The following is an 8,779-nucleotide window of genomic DNA, read 5'->3' on the forward strand; positions in this document are numbered from 1 at the left end:
TTCCTACACCCCCTTAGCCCTGTGTATGAAGGCAGTAAGGGTCGTAGAATGTGGCTGCTCCCTTACGCTTTGAGTAAGAGGTCTACCACTGAAAACATCCCACTAATTTCACTGGCTAGTGAAAGTCAAAATCTTCACACAGTGAGGAAAAGTCTTTAGAATCTAGGGTCCAGGACTTTCAATTGCCTGGAGGATGAGCAGGAGAGGAAGCCAGGGTAACATGATCTGTGTTCAAAGGGTCGAAGCAGAGACCTGCATATGAAGAAGATGACCATTTATGGTTTACTCAATAACCAATATGGGAGTTGAACAACAAATCTTTTAGATGCACTTCAAAATCTCAGCCTAAAATGATATTGTATAATAGTATGTTTGTTTTAATCTTATTCTCAAATAAATTAATAATGAATTTGACTAACCCAATTATAAACAAATGCATGAATTATAAAAAACATGTTCTTGATTTAAATCTGCATTCTTTGGTCACTAAACTAGGCTGCAGCTCTGTATTGTCTTCAGAAATAGTGTAAGAATTACTTACAGTAATATAAGTCATGCCATTCCTAAGAAAAAATCCTTTTTACAACACTTACTGGTAAAGTCCTGCTTAATTCAACATGACTGGGATTCAGGAGGTGTGTGTGTCTTCAATCCCTGACCGTCACATATTTCTTGTGCAACTTTGGGTAAGTCGCTCAAGGTGAAGTTATGTTACACTTAGGCCATACTAAATCTGTGACAGGCTAAACCACGATGAAGTTAGAATGTTCTATGAGCAGTTGTATGTTAAGAGTTAATACCATGTCTTGCTTGCATAGCTCTGACTTACTACTAGAGAAGTGGCAAGCAGGGGTGTGGCTAAGATCCAGGACAACCAGGTTCTATCTCTGCTCTGGGAACGGGATGGACAGAGGCTGGGAGCATTGCATCTTGGGATGCTGGAGGACTGCAAACTGCTCATTTTCTCTCTTAACATGAACTAGGTCAGGTGTGGGCAAAATGCAGCCTGGGGGCCAGATGCAGCCTGCCAGGCCATTCTATCTGGTCCATGGGGCCCCTAAATATTAATTTTCTAAAATTTTTATCTGCCCTGGGCTGCCTGTCATGAGGCCCTTGATGACTTGCCAAAACTCAGTAAGCAGCCCTCTGCCCAAAATAATTGCCGGCCCCTGTGCTAGGTAGTATGGCCCAGAATTAACCCACACCCAAAGTAGTGTAACTGAGCTGTTCAGAGGGCACTTGGCATAATGAGCTTTAATGTGCAGAAGCTTGTATTTTAAGTGCCCTTAGCATGGTCTAAGTATAACATGTAACTTCACCCTAACTCTTTCTGGGCATTTATAGATGTGCTCTGGGAGGTGAGGGGGTTTTAATTAGCAAGCTGCTGTAATTAAAAGTGCCCAAGTGTCACGTGTATCAGTGTCCCCACACTGAAAAATGACAGCAGGGCACTTTGAACTAAAGCTTATCAAACAAGTTTTAGTTTAAAGCATGCCACCACCATTTTTCAGTGTGGGGACACTGATGCACGTGATGCTGGAAGCTGCTGGAGTGTGTTAATTTCTGTGCTCCAGCAAACCCAATTAAATCGACTGCTTCGACGTGCTGGATTTACAGCACATCAGAGCAGTCTTGCTGCACATCTATAGGAGCCATCTGTGCCTCAGGTTCCCATCTGTTAAATGGAAATAATAATAATAAAATTCCCTTTTTTCCACCTTTTCAAAAAGGTATTTAGATTGCAAATTCATTGGAGCAGCAAACCGTGGTTTTGCAGTGTTTAGAACAATGGGAGCTTGATTTTCATCTGCAGACACTCCAACAGTAATCAATAATAAGAAAATAGTTATTTCCTGATATTTTTACTTACAAACATTAAAAGTCTAATAAGTTTTTTCCCCCCTCAAGATAAAAATACTGTTTGGGGGCTAATATACGCCATGCCAATATTGAGTTTACCCACAGTTTTAACAATAAATCAATCCTTAATTATAGTTTGAGAAGAAGATATAGGTTTATGGAAGACCAGATCAAGAAGCAAACTCTTAACTCATAAGCAATAAAGGTCTGTTTTTTCAGACACCTAGGCATAATTTTCATACATATTACTGGGAGGTAGATGCAGCACTGTAAGAAAATACATTGACAATGTTAATGTTTAATTTGGTATTAATGATACATTCTTGCCATATACACAGTGTAAACAGCCACATGGAACATTTTCTTGATCTATGAGAGCTTAACAAAAACACATAAAAGTCTATATTACCTGGGTTTTGTCCTTTTATTGATAAAATGTTATGCTTCTACCTGTAACTAGAAATGTCTTCCCTGCTCATGTTTATGCAAAACAGAATTTTTGGCAGAGAGAGAAAAAAAAGAAGAGAGATTCTGTAACATCAGAAGGAAACATCAAAGGACTAGTGGCAGCATCTTAAGGCTTTTATCAAAGTAGTGAGGGAATGCATTAAAGCAACAATATATGTAGCTTAAATATGATAGGACTATCAAACTCAACAGTATGTTTGATGAGCATTGATGGGGACATGATTTACATGGGTTTTTTGTTTTAAAAAGACAGATGCAAAGTGTGGCCTTCCTTGCAAAACTCAGAAAAATTTTAAAATGAGACTTACACCTCAGATGACGTAAATCAGCGTGGCTGTATTGAAGTCAAATGAGCTAGGTGGATTATGCCAGCTGAGAAGCCAGCCCTTTATTTTTCAAAAGCTTGGGATTCTCCAGATACAGAACACAGGACTCTTTAATACCCTAGGCACTTAGGGATAATAAATCCCTGTCTTACATCTTCTCCTTCCACCTGTGCACCCACACAATACAGAAAATTAAAATCTTGTCCTTATTAACAAAGGTTACAGATGTGTTGTACTTCAGAGCAAGTTGCCATTCAAACTAGGGCTGGTTTTAGCACTTTGAACAGGCCTGAAGAACAATCTTTTGTCAAACACAAAATATAATTGAATCTTTCTCAAGAATCTCAAAAACATCACCAGTTTATATTAGGAATGTTTAATTTATTTGTTATCCATCTCTGAAACATTAAAAAGTCAGGCAGCACATGCAACACTATGGCTATGAACAGAAATTACACATAAGCCAGTATAAATGATTGGAAACCAGTTTAAACCTGTAACAGAACAGAATTTCAGTGCATGTAGACCAGTTGCAAAATGGCCGAACCCAGTTTAAAATAGACCTGGATGGATGCAGTATCAGACTTAACTAATTTAAGTTAAACCAGTCTATTGAACTTCTGTGCCAGATCACTTCCTGACTTAAACTAGGTCCAATTCCCCTGCATCCTAGCATGCCTTGTGCCTCCCCCAACCCTACCTCGTAGGGCAGGCAGGCTAGCTTCAGCCACACTGTCTGTTCCAGCCAAGCCAAGCCAGCCCCACTGAGGCAGCAAAGCCTCTGCTTCCTAGCCTGCATCCTGCTTGTCCCTGTCATCTCGGAGGGGTAGGAGAGGAAAGGGGAAACAGAGCCCCCAGCCCCAGTCTGCCCAGGTGTGAGCAGAGGGCAATTCCCTCCCACCCCTATCCTTGTGCTCAGCCTACCCCCCTATGTGGGAGGTGGGAAGCAGTCCCCCAGGCTAGCACTGACCTGGCAGGCACAGGGCTGCACACAAGGGAGAGCCCCGCCCCCCCCCCAGGGGTTTCCTCTGCCCTGGCCCAGGATCCCCTGAGCCCCGATTTGCCCTGCCACATCAGAGCAGAGGGGACTCCCCCACTCTCCCACATGGTTCAGCTAATACTCAGCCCACCCCCACATGTGAAAAGGGTGAAACAGTTCAGAGAATCCCCTCTGCTCCCAGGCAGGAGGGCAGACTGCAGCCTGGAGGACCTTGAGCTGGGGAGGAGGAGATCTCCTGAGCTAGTGCCCCCCAAGCCCCCCATGGGCAGCCCTCTGGCTGTGGGGATGGAGAACTGCTTCCCCCTTCCCATCTACAGGGGCAAGGCTCAACCATGCCACAACCACACAGGGAAGGGGGAGGAATCCTTTCTTTTCCCATATGGCAGGGTAGATCAGGGCTTAGGGGACTCTGGGTTGGCCAGGGGAAACACCCTGAGGTGCACCCTCCCATGTGGGCAGCCCTCCAACTGCAGGGATGGGGGACTGCTTTCCCCCTCCTACCTGCAGAGGTGGGCTGAGCATTAGCCAAACTGTGTGGGCAAGTGGGGGAGGAGGAAATCCCCCAAATTCCCACAGCAGGGGAGACTAGGGCTTGGGGGATCCCAGGAGTTCTGGGGGAACCCCCCCCCCCGAGGCAGGGCTCCCCCTCATGGACAGACCCTGGTCTATAGGGGCTTGTTCCTGGATGGGGGTCCTCCCACCCCCCATAGAAAGACAGCAGGGGCTTGGAGAGGGGGCAGGGTGCTAGGTAACCAATTAGGCTGGGTTCAATTTGGCTGGCTGGGTTTGGCAATGCCTGGCAGGCTGGGAGGTGTACTCTAGCAGCTCCCACTTTCTAGCTTGGGCCAGTGCAGGCATCTGGCTGCCTTTCCCAACTGCAAAGGGAATGTCAGTTCAATCTATGCAGCTTAGAGAACTTGAGAAGACTGAATTGTTTCTGCCTTGGGCTTTTTGACTTTGTGTACTTGGCCTATGTGAACAGCTACACATAAAATACACACAATCTCTTAAGTAGTATATGCTTGAGAGAGTAATGATATCTTCTGCTGCAAAAATGAAGCCCAAATACTTGACCCTTTCAAACTGAAGGCCTGTATAATATGGCTCAATAAAAGCATAGATAGAATCATGGATCAGAGAGGCACAATTTCTTCCCTTTTCCCAGGAGGTAGCAGCCAGCTAGTGGTTCCAACAAGATTTGAACCCAGAGACTATGACCTCCTGGCCCAGCTCTTCACCTGATTGTCATTAATATTTTTCTACCCTTTACTACCATTATGCTGAGCCAAGTTTTCATATATTGTGAGGTAATTACCATTCACCAGTTCCACAACTGAAGTAACTGAGAATCTGTATAAGATCACTTCAAAATGAACTAAAGATTAAAACCAGGTCTATAGTATAAACAAGCCAAGCCTCAGCAACTTTGTGGCACTGAATTTCAAAAGGGGCATGAAAAATTAAACTCAACCTAATGGCACCTAACCTTCTGGCCCCATGGGCTGGATGACTGGTACAGGGTCAGTCCACAGGGTAGATCCTGTGTGAAGTCTGTGCAGGGCAGGGATGGGGGGCATCAGTCCATGGATCCAGTTCTACACTGGCTTAATCTGGCTGCATGCCCCCCTCCCCTCCAGCAGGGCACATACAGACACTCTCTCCCCCACTACATGAGATACCCTAACTTCATCCCCTGTTCCCTGGCTACAAGCTCCATTGCTGCACTGCACCATGCTATATAGGCATTCCAGGTCAAGAGGTCTCCTTGTACTGCAGGCCATACTTCTCCACCCTGGCCCCTGCAGCAGAAACAGGAAGTGGAAGTCAGAAGGAGGGAAAGCCCAGAGCCTTGCCTATTGCTCTACTTGGCGCAACAGGGGAAGCAGCAGCAGCAGCTGGGTGAGAATGCAGGGGCAGCAACTTAACCCCTCACAGGCCACATGCCAGATAGGCCACCAGATGATCACTCTTTTATATTCAGAAATTTTGCATCAAACCTTTGCAAATGACTCCAACAGAATTTTTACTACATTCACATTATTCTTCCAGAACAAGGCACTGACAAAAAGAATTCTGATGCCCAAGATTCAACAAGTTTCCAAGATTTTCATGTAACTAAAAAATGTGTGTGTTGTGCATGTGCATAGTATTTTGAAAAAAGGGGTGCAGATAGTATGGTGCATTATTACATGCAACACAACACATGTTTCTCTAGTTAAAAAGAAACTGGAAGCTTTACTAATAACCTAGGACTATAGTGTTCAGTTTAAGATTGAAGCAAAAGCAAGTTTAAGTTTATAGGAATGTGCATTAGTTTGCTATATCATACATCATGTATAAAAACAAAACAAACTAGACAAAAAGTAATCAAAATATGTTGTTTTCAAAAATAATCATTAGAATTAAATGCACATCTCTTTTTCAGATTCATGAAATAAAATCTATCCTTCTAGAGCATCTTGACAATGTATCTAATACTTCACAGGAAGTTATTTCCACACCTGAATTAATGTTCACCTGAGTTGACATTTCCACACTTTTTCAGCCTCAGTTAAAAACAGCCCATAGCACTGTGAAATAGGAGCTACATTACTAGAAGCAGGTAACAGACAGCAGAACTGTAGAAGAAAGGGTAGCTTGATTAGTAGAACATCAAGGCCAATAAAAAAGGAGAGAGGGGGTTGTTAACATCTCTGGAATGAAGAGTTTAGAAGGAATCAAGTAGATTATAATGATCAATTAAGTCAACTGACTCTCCCATTGTTGAATAGGAATTCTGCTGCCATTGCCAGGCAGTTGGTTTTAAAATATAGGTGAGCCATGACATTTTATTGCACTACTGTACCCCTCTGGATCTGCCCCTAGTTTTATGTCATCCTACAGAGGTATATCTACACAATAGGCAATAGAATGCACACTCCCTCCTATACGAAGGTTGAAGATATGAAGGTTGGGGGTTGATATCTTATTGATAACTTACATGGACATGAAAATGAAACACATCTGTATAAGAAGTGGTGTAAGGACTCCAACTCATCATTAGGATGAAAGCACTGCAGTTCTATTTATAGAACAAAATATCTCATTTAGAAGTCAACTTGAATTTTTGATTTGCTGTCGCATTTTATTAGTCGAATTTGGGTAATGGGAACTCTCCCTTTCATTTACTGTGAATAAGGAAGTGTCCAGGAAATGGCACACCATTTTTAAAAGCACACTCTCAAAAGATCTGAAAGTGTCATACTTCAAGGTGTAATACTAATGTTTGATGAGGACTTGGAGCATTGCTGATGAGCTAAAACAGGCTTTTCTCTGCAGACCACCAGTTTAAATACTGCCCAGCTCAGCAGACCAAAAGCTCTTCACATCAAATGGATTCCTGATAGCCCTTCATAGGAAATGATTTTGGCGCATCTCCAATTCCAGCTGCCATGCTGTACACTCACCACCATACTTTACACTAGATTTCACAGTCTTCAGGATAGGACTGCTGTTTACTACTACTATTATTATTTATGTGTACTGTTCTCAGCCTTTTCAGACTCAAGGCACTCCTTAGAGAATGCTAGTTCTCTATGTATGGAAAAATAATAGAGCAATTCTTCTGTTGCAAAGAACCCAGAAAGACCCCAACAGGTCACAATGTTTCTCACAGTATGGATTCCTTTTTGAAATCTCTGCAGCCATCTTGTTAATCATGAGTAAATGTTTGCACACCTAACAATGATAATACTGCAAAGCATCCTGTGGCACCCTTAAAAGGAACTTGTAACACCCCATAATGCCACAGCACCCTAGTGGAAAATAACTGCTAGACAGTGTATAAATTATGGACAAAACAATAATCCCTGCCACAGAGTGTTTGTACAGCTATAAAGAAAGACTTGGTGGGGTTAACAGAAACCTGGTGGGACTTTGCTCACGGCTGGGCGGTACACATTGAGGGCTCTAAGCTGTACAGAAACGATAGAGTGGGGAGGAGAGGGGAAGGGGTTGCATTCTATGTCAAGGAGTATTATACATTGACCCTTATCAAAATGGAATCAGAGGAGGAGAAAAGTAGAAGGATTGTGGGTTAGGATACATGGAGATCAAAGGGAAAGGGATTTGGTGGTAGGGGTCTACTACAGACCCCCACACCAAGGGGAAGAACTAGATTTGGACCTCCTGAGGGAGTTCTCGGAGACCATATAGACTAGGGAAGCGGTAGTCATGGGGGACCTAAAATACCCTGACATCTGCTGGGAGATGCAGACAGCGAATTCCCACCGTTCACACAGGTTCCTATCTTGTGTACAGGACCTCCACCTGATGCAGGAGGTACATGGTCCCACTAGGGGGAATGCCTTACTAGACCTAGTATTTGCAACGGGGGATGACATGGTAGGGGACCTACAGATCAGTGGTCCCCTGGGGGACAGTGACCATCAAATAATAGAATTCACCATAAGGCATAGAGTGGGAAAGGTAACTAGTAGGGTGGAAGTGCTAGACTTTAGGAAGGCTGACTTCAGTGAGCTCAGGTGTTTAGTCAATGACCCACTGCAGAGTAAGAGATTTAGCGAGATGGGAGCCCAGGAAGGGTGGCTGTGCCTTAAGGAAGCAATCCTTTGGTCACAGAGGGAGATAATCCCAATGTGGGGGAAAAGGGGGAAGGGGCCAAGATGCTTCCTTAGCTGACCAGAGAAATCCAGAGCAGCCTAAGGGCAAAGGGGGGGTGGGCATATAAGCAGTGGAAACAGGGAGAGATTACTAAAGAGGAGTATATCTCCTCAGCTCACAGTTGTAGGGAGACAGTTAGAAAGGTCAAAGCTACCAGGGAGCTGAGGATGGCATCTCAAGTTAAGGATAACAAAAACTTGTTTTTCAGATATATAGGGAGCAAAAGGAAGGCCCAGGGCAGTATAGGACCACTACTGAATGGGCAAAAGCAATTGGTGACAGACAGGGGGGGCAAGGCTGAACTCCTCAATAAGTTATTTGCCTCAGTGTTCCTAAACGAAGGGTAAGACAAGTCTCACAACGGGGTTGTAGAGAGGCAACAGCAGGGTGCCAGACTACCAAGCATTGACCCTGAGATACTGCAGAGTCACTTGGAAGAACTGGATGCGTTTAAGTTGGCAGG

The sequence above is a fragment of the Alligator sinensis genome, unplaced genomic scaffold (assembly GCF_000455745.1).
Source record: "Alligator sinensis unplaced genomic scaffold, ASM45574v1 scaffold65_2, whole genome shotgun sequence".
Taxonomy (NCBI): Eukaryota; Metazoa; Chordata; order Crocodylia; family Alligatoridae; genus Alligator; species Alligator sinensis.